Below are 8,701 nucleotides of genomic sequence, written 5' to 3' on the forward strand. Positions count from 1 at the left end.
CCAATCGAGTACGTTTCAGACCTTACCGACGCGGCTCATGATACAGTTTGTCGACTCCCCCTAAAGTGGTCGGTGGATCCACTTCATAATACAGTTTCTGTAATAGTTCGTTCTACTGATTTAGAGTCCTCGTTCACAACTTAGTCTTCTGCATTTTCCTCGTCGTGATTGTCGGTGACATCTTTCATTTCGAAGTGAACTTCGCTACCGCAACACGCAACTAAACATCGCATTCTCTGACATATATGTCACTTAATTAAAGAAACTGTGGCCGATAAAGTTCCACACACGCGGCTTCCAGCACTACCCATAGTAGATCTTCCATGATTAGATCTTCTTCATTCATAGGCTTTTTATAATTTGCCAAACAATCCACCAGAAAGAAGGATAATGTATCGAGTACGTGACACATAACAAGTTGTGGAATGCATATTGTTCGGTAAATATAGCCTTGCATTGGTCCACGCAGTAATAACAAATCAACAAGCGACCGCGGTTCATTGGATGTAAACCGTTTAGAAGATCTAACCATTGCCCCCGAGGTGTTCTGTGAACGAAGTGTCCTGCAAAAAAACTCTGAGCGCAAACCCGAACTAAGAAAAAGTACACTCGATCCTTGTTAACGAGTGTACTGAAAAAACGGGCACTGCACGTATTATTTTATGGCATGTTTTTTACTGGGTTGCCAGTATCGCAAACCCAGTTGGAATCTACGTTTCATTTGTTGGCTTTGTTTTTCTATTTTCGTTATATTATTTTATTATTATTATTTTATTATTATTTTTTTTTTTTGCCGTGTTGGTAAAAGTCTTGCCTGTTACTCCCCTGCTAAGTGGTGTCTTTGCGCATAGAGTTAACTGAATAGAGGGTAATGTGAAGTGCTAGATTTCTATCCCATATGAACCATTTGAGCGTTAGCCCTACTGATGGAAATGGGCCCACACAAGGACAGAGGAAAAACTCTGACCAGGGTGGGAAATGAACCACCCTGGTCAGAGTTTTTCCTCTGTCCTTGTGTGGGTCCATTTACATCAGTAGGGCTAACGCTCACATGGTTCATATCGGATAGAAATCTAGCACTTCACAATACACTCAATTCAGTTAACTCTGTTTAAAATATAAGTGCTACATGGCCAACGTTTGTATAAATGTAACTTCTCCTCTTTGCGCATAGAGCCTTCTGCGCGTATTTTCTTAGAGGCGAGAGGGTAGTGGGAAATGCATAGATTTCTCTGGAGGACACAGTAGAATGATTAACTTAAGCGGCAATGGCGTCGAAAGTCATGTAACGCGAATGGCGTTTTAGTGGATCTTTAAACAAAATATACCCTTATGGAGCTCAATAATGGAAAGTCAATTGGATACTGAACAAGACAGGCGCTAAAAACAAAAATCTGGAATCTTAAAAGGGACGAGTAATGGACTTCGACAACAATCTGTCCCCAGTCGAGCCGTAATCAAAGTGAGCTGTAGTTCTAATATTGTACAAGTGTGGTGTTTTGTACAACACTGAAATCAAACATGGATTTAACAAAAACAGATTTTTTGGCTTATTCGTTTGTACTCAATTCTGCACAGTCTTCTGATAACAATTGGAAATTTCACAAATTCTTGTTAGTCAAAAATTATTTGAAAGAAAGCTTGTTGCCGATTTTTTTCTTGATAATTCAAGTAAAGGGTTTTTCAGTTAAGGGTTTGATGCTCAACTCTTGTGGGAAATTTATTTAGTTGCGTTTTTGACACGGAGTGTAATTTGACACGATTGAGTTTGAAATAGGAAGGGTTTTTTTGTTTTTTGCCAATTATAGCAAATATGTTGTTTGTTTCAAAAATATTTCGCTGGAAAAGGTGGCCTTTATGAAATCATCATGTTGTGTAATATGCGAGCTTAACTTGATAGTTTTTTATGGCAATAGTAAAGCATTTTCGTGTCAAAATAAGGCAAGCGTCTTTCTGTTGTGTTAACTTAATTAAATATAAATATACCATGCGGCGTAAACTTGATTTCCGCTCTCAAAATTACCTCCAGAACCTACTTTTTGCGTAGAATAAGCTTTTAGAATGATGTCCCTGTCTTCTGTGGTGATACTTGAACATTTTGTGAAAAAATATTTATAACGGGTCACACACGCAACTTGATCGCGCGAACTTCTCCTATTATGCATAACATCCACTTGGCCTTTTCACATCCCATTGAAAAAAACTCGTAAAATATTCGTGGACTGGCCGATTTCTCTGAAATTTGAAAGGATAATTGCTAACGAATATAGAAAGATTTTCGCAATAACTAAAAATTCCTGTGTTAAGCATTAGAATTTGACGAAGAGGTAAATGCGACTAAATGTGTGTGCGTTGTGTGCGTTGCTATTTTTATGATTTGACTGTTGTGCAAATATTAAATTATGAAAAAATATCTACGGATAGATCTTTAAAAAAATCTTTATTTTTAGCTGTTAATTGAACATAAAAGATGCAACGCTTGACGCGAAATAATATTTTTGCTAATACAATGTATTTGAAACAAGAAAATTTTCGCGGAAATCGCGGTGAATTTTCAAACGTGCGTTGAAATGTGATACGCGAGGAGACAGGAATTTTATTTCTCTGACAAATGATTTTGTAAATGGAATGTAAGATGAAATTTATTTAGGAAGCCAAGAATATATCTTTAACTTCCTGGTTAATCCAATTTATTGCTACGACTTGCTAGTGCGAAGATTGTTCACTTGAAACTCACGCTTTTTGCAAATTTTGAGTGTCATGAAATTACATAATTTGCGTGACAATATATACCTTTACTCTAACCTAAGAACATTCAGATAGTAACAAACTTCATATTTACTTAACAATTTCTTCTGCTTTTGTGCTTGTCAGCGTTGTGATTTGCGATAATTCGCAAGTCTGTGTTTGTATCTCATAGATGTTTAGATTTTCAAATACATGGCCACTCAGCCTCTCGATTGTACAAATAGTTCACCCTGAAGTCAAAATAGGTACGTTTCTCAGGAACCCAACAAAGAAGGCTTCCTGACCCGACAGATGAAATCTAAATATTCAGTTAAATATTGCAACAAAATTAAAAAACCAACGACGGAAGTTTCTTGGCTGAAAAGTACGTTGTTCTACTCTGAAAACGACAAACGATTAACATTCTTTCCCGTAATTCATTCAGTTGACACAAGGTGATCACGTGCACCTTTGTGGCTGCCTAGCACGTGATCAACTTCCTCCTCTTGACAAAACATTATGACCTTTCCGGTTATTCATAAAAGTGAGAGTGCGGAAATTTTCGTGTTTTTAAGATCGATTGTCATTAATCTTTCGATGAGAAATCGATTCAGAGTTATATATAAAAACTATGTATTTTTTTTTTCTTCATATGTCTTTTGGCTTGTCTTTTTCTGGTGGAAACGCAAAGTCAAACAATGTTTTGACCTAGCATCAGATTAGACTAACAAGAAGAGGAGTTATGAAGCGGAAACAACACCTTCAGTCCTTTCTTAGTGTGTGCAATAAACGTTTGCTTAGTGCAACTACAAGACATGCTGGAAAACGTCCGTCAGAGCAATTTGCAGTTAGTTTTTTGCAGACTATTTATTTAAAGAAGAAACGAGTGAATTTTACTCAAGAGCGTGTTTTGTTATCTTTAAACTGCATGGGACAGGAAATTACAAAATAATTAAACGTGTGAACGTGTGAGCCAAAGGGCCTCTGCTGGCGTGACATGTGGGTGACCCCTCAAATGGTCTTAATGACGCCCCACTTGAAAAAAATAAACTGGAAGGCTGCAGTTCCATACCACCCAATTCAGTGCCTTCTTTTTTCGTGTAACGCGTACCACAGGCAACCCAGTGTAAGCTTTTTGGAGCTTTTAGTTTGTGAATTCAGTCACTAAGTCACTCACTGACAACGTTGACACTTACGCGTGTGTGACATTGAAACAGTGCGTTCATAATGTTGCTTGACCGGTACATGTATAATCTTTGTTGTACACATGGTGCTTTTTTAAAACAACTTTTTTGGTCTGACGTTACGATGCTGCGTTTGCTTTTTAAAAGATTCTCGCAAATGTAAGAAGTTCTTACAGGCAGCCTCTTGCTTCGAAGCAGGCACACCATCAACTTGTCATAAACATTGTCAAGTAACGCATTTCTGATGAAGCTTCGATACTCCGAAAACAATCGTTCATATAAAATTGTCATTAGAGTGTCTTTTAATAAAGCGTTTGAAATGTATGTTGTTTTGTCGTTCCGTCAATGTTGTAAACGGCACTTTGAAATAGGATATGAAACCAACTGAATATTCCCGTGTCACACTACAACGGTCTCAAGCAATTCTCAAAATCCAAATTAATTAAGAAAACCCTGAACTGGATTTACTGTCGTCCCGTTTGACAACAATCCTTGGAATGGTCCTCATTGCTGCTTCCTTTCTTCAATCGTTTTCTAACAAAAGTTTGTTAGCGTATGCAATGCTTGATTGTTGCGGACAAATTCAATCTTGCATGCAAATCCGTCTATTTATTTATTTATATATATATATTTTTTTTTGGGGGGGGGGAGGGGTCGTATTCTTTTTGCTCAGGTTACACTACCTCTTTACTGAGCACAATCAGTTAAGTGTCTTAGCAGTTTTCTTGTTATCCCCTTCGGGGCCATTTAGTACAAGTATATTAGGACCGAAAATTTTGTTGAATCGTTTTTTCCTCCTGTTACACTGAGTACATGTTATGTAGCTACACGAGTATTCCTTTTTCCTGTCTTCTTGCACACATTCGGTAAGCCTTGTCATTTGTTAAATATTGTCTTTTTGGTTTCAGTAGAAAAAATCCTAACCCATACTATTGTATTTCTTTCTTTCTCGTAGCGAGCCTCGCATTGCTCCTGGTTTGTTGTTAATAGCAGAGGCGTGTGTTCGGAATAAAGCACTGTTTCCGAGTGCATTTTGTTTTTCAAATCGTTCGCGAATGTTACAAGTAAAGTGAAAGTACGTATGGCTTCGAAGTACATCGAGGATCGCGCCGTTAGCGGTCTCTTAGAGCTTGGTCATGAAGGCGTTTCTAGACAAGATCTTTCCTACATGAAAAATTCTAGAAGTGTCTATCTGTCATGGTTAACGAGATTGTATAATGAAGTTGGGAGGTTGATAGGTGATTCTGGTCGAGTTCAGGAGGTTCTGTTAAGCACCTCGTTTTCACGCTTTGAGGAGATTGATTTCACTATGTTGGCACTTCTTCCAGATCACGAAGAAAGAAAATCTTTTGAGGATTCATTTGCGGTTCAGATTGAAAGGAGACAGAACTTCATGTCTAGGATAGAATTTTGGATCGATCGTAAAGCCTCTCGGGCTACACCTCCTGTAGAACCTGAGGATTCCATGAATCAAGCGGAATCACTGACTTCAATAAAGGGTCGTTCGAATTCCAAGTTGTCAAAGTCGTCGAAGAGTCTTGTACATCTGGCGCGCGACTTCGAGAAGCTAAGGAACTCAGTCAATTAGCTCATCTTAAGCTGCAGCAGCTAAAACTAACTCAAGAACTTGAGTAAAGGTGAGCTCAGTTGGAAAACGAAACACAGTTAGTTATGTTAATTCTCCTTGTGCCAGGAGGCACACAAAGCCGGAACATCTTCCCACCACTTTTGGCGGTTGTTTGCTGCCTGCCTCGCTCCTATCCATGTGCTCCATCCTTGTCTGTCTCTTTCTTTCTCTAAAGTGCGATGCCAGGTAGTTTTGGGTCTGTCTCTGCTTCTCTTCCTCTCTGGCTTCCTCTGGCTTGACTGAGACTTACTCAAGAACTTGAGCAAAGGGTGAGCTCAGTTGGAAAACGAAGCACAGTTAGTTAAGTTAATTGTCCTTGTGCCAGGAGGCACACCTGGCCCGAACATCTTCCCTCCACTGCTGGCGGTTGATTGCTGCCTGCCTTGCTCCTACCCATGTGCTCCATCCTTGTCTGTCTCTCTCTTTCTCTAAAGTGCGACGCCAGGTAGTTTTAAGTCTGCCTCTGCTTCTCTTCCCCTCTGACTTCCATCCAAGGGCAACAGCACAGTCGCTGTTTGCCTCTTTTCTCAGGACATGTCCAATCCAGCACCATCTCTTCCTTCTCATCTCGTCACTGATTGGATCTGCTCCTGCCATCTCCAGCAATTCCTTGTTTGGAACATGCTGCTGCCATCTGATGCCGATCCCCGTGTGGGTCCCGGGGTTCAGAATAGGTCTTCAACTTGGCTGCAGTTTGTCGTAGAGGCGACTAAGGCAGTCCCGGTCCTCCTTGGTAGTGAGTTAGGCAGCAGGTTGACTCCCTGCTCCAGGAAAATCTCAATATGTTACAGAAACCACGGACAATTCAGCAATCAACGAAGCACAGTGACTTAAATTTATTCCTGATTTCGAATTGGCAACCGCGAGCGAGAAGGTATGGTCTGCCCCAGTCTTCGATCCTGTATCCCTTGATCCCCCTCTAGGGAATCTGGAAAGTACTCGCCAGGGGCCCGGGGGCCCAAAAAGGTTTCCTCGGTCGGGTTCTGCTCCAACGCCAAGAGGTAAGAACGAGCCGGTAAGGCACGCTATTTCTTCTACGGTTGAATCAGTGGTCACGAAGAGTTATAGCTTGAACCCATTGGCTGCTTAATGGACTAGCAGGTTATGAACATCACCTATCAATAGTGTTCCCCAACCTTCTCACGCAGGCCAAAACGAAAGTAAGGTGGAGAATCTGGTCAGGACTTTAACGTCAGCCTTGGATCGATGTAGGTTTCAATATTTCTAGAGCTGAGATATTAACATTTAGTGGAGATCCATTGCAGTATTGCCAGTTTATTCATAATCTCGACGTTAACATTGCCAGTTTGACTAATGATACGCGAAAACGGTTGGCGTATCTCATCCAGTATTGTAGAGGTGAAGCCAAACAAGTTATTGAGAACTGTTGCATGTACGAGTCAGGACGTGGTTATGAAAAAGCTATGGAGATCTTGCATCATCAATTTGGAAGACCTCACATAGTTGCTCAAGCCCATGTAAACCAGCTAACCAAGGGCCAGATGATAAGGGCAACTGACGGATCAGCGTTGCAGAAACGTGCTCATCAGATGCTAAAATGCGCAATAAGCTTGTCTCAAACCAGTTATGATGCAGATTTGAATAACTCTGAAACGCTGCTGAAGATTATGGATCGCCTACCCCCGCCTCTTCACTAAATGGGCTGAGCATGCAGAGAACATTTTCCGTGATGGGGGACGTCCACGTTTCTCCGATCTCAACGCCTTTATTCATCAAAGCGTTGATATTGCAAATAACATGTTTGGTCAGCGCTTGAGTGTGAACAGTCCGAGAGACAGAAGCAGTAGTAGACCTCAACAAAGAAATAGGAATGATACCCCGCGTTGAGGTACAACCCTGGCTGTGAGAAGTGTTAGTGCTCAAGAGAATCCTTAAGAGAGTCCACGCGAGGCATAATGTAGTTGACCATCCACGCGATGGTTCACCTCGAGTTTCGAGTAGGATCACACGCAGAGATGTAACCACAGATAGATGTATCAGCCTTGGACCTCGTGATGTCTCATGCAGTTACATTCCTACTGGAGTCTGCACTTTCAGTCCACAGTGTCCTTTGTGCTTAAACTCACATATCTTGAAGGACTGCATAGCCTTTAAAGCGAAGACTTATCAGGAAAGCCTCGATCTCTTGTTCCAAAAGCATATTTGCAGAAACTGCTTGGTACCTGGTCATTATGCAAAGTGATGTATAGCTGTAAGAGCGTGTGAAAGTTCCGGTTGCGTAAGGAAACAGCACACCCTACTGAATGCCCCGGATAGGGCGCGTGGTAATAACAATGCAGGTCATAGCGAAGTTTCACACCAAGCGTCGGCGACGGCATCAAACAGCATCATTAAGGCCGGCAGGAAACGGGTCTGCCCCCGAGTCATCCCTGTACCCATTCAATGTTTATGTAACGGTCAGGTCATTGGGACATACACATTGTTGGATGACGGTCCAGACGTGCCATTGTGTGATCATCGACTATTGGAAAAGCTTGGTTTGAATGGGATAAACCGGCAGTTCACTATTACTACCTTAAGTAACACTGAAAAACGTGGGGTGGAGGTTGGTCTGAAAGTCAGCAGCATGGATGGTGTAAAGGATCTCTGCCTGCCTAGAGTGTGGTCTGTTGAAGGAATTCCCGTGTCAGAGAAGGGCATTCCAATTCCTGATGCTTTAAGGCGATGGCCCCATCTCCAAGTTTTGAGTTTTCCCCAGACTGATGATCGGACAGTAATGCCTTTGATTGACGGAGATTGTCCCGAGGCATTTTGGGTGCTAGACGAGAGGAAAGGGGCGAGTGATAAACCGCATGCAGTCAAGTTCCCGCTAGGAGGAACCAAGGTGGAAATTGATCATTTATTTCAGTCTTCAGTTTTAACTAAGATTTCGTGTGGTTTACCAGTGTATGCTGCCTCCGTACCTGAACTAAATACTGTGCAGTGGTCCCTTCGCAGATGTCACAGACGACGTTTTATATCCTATGCTATAGTTATCTATGCTTTGCTGGAAAAAACAGACAGGTCAATCTCCAAGAGGATTAGTGTTTACCTACTCATCCACTGTATAATTTGTTGCCCAGAGTTAAAGAATCATCAAAACGTCTAAGATCTCAAAGAAGCCTACTACCTTGTGTTAACACGGAACGTTTTAAATCTAGTT

Source organism: Montipora capricornis, chromosome 4 (assembly GCF_036669925.1).
Source record: "Montipora capricornis isolate CH-2021 chromosome 4, ASM3666992v2, whole genome shotgun sequence".
NCBI lineage: Eukaryota > Metazoa > Cnidaria > Anthozoa > Scleractinia > Acroporidae > Montipora > Montipora capricornis.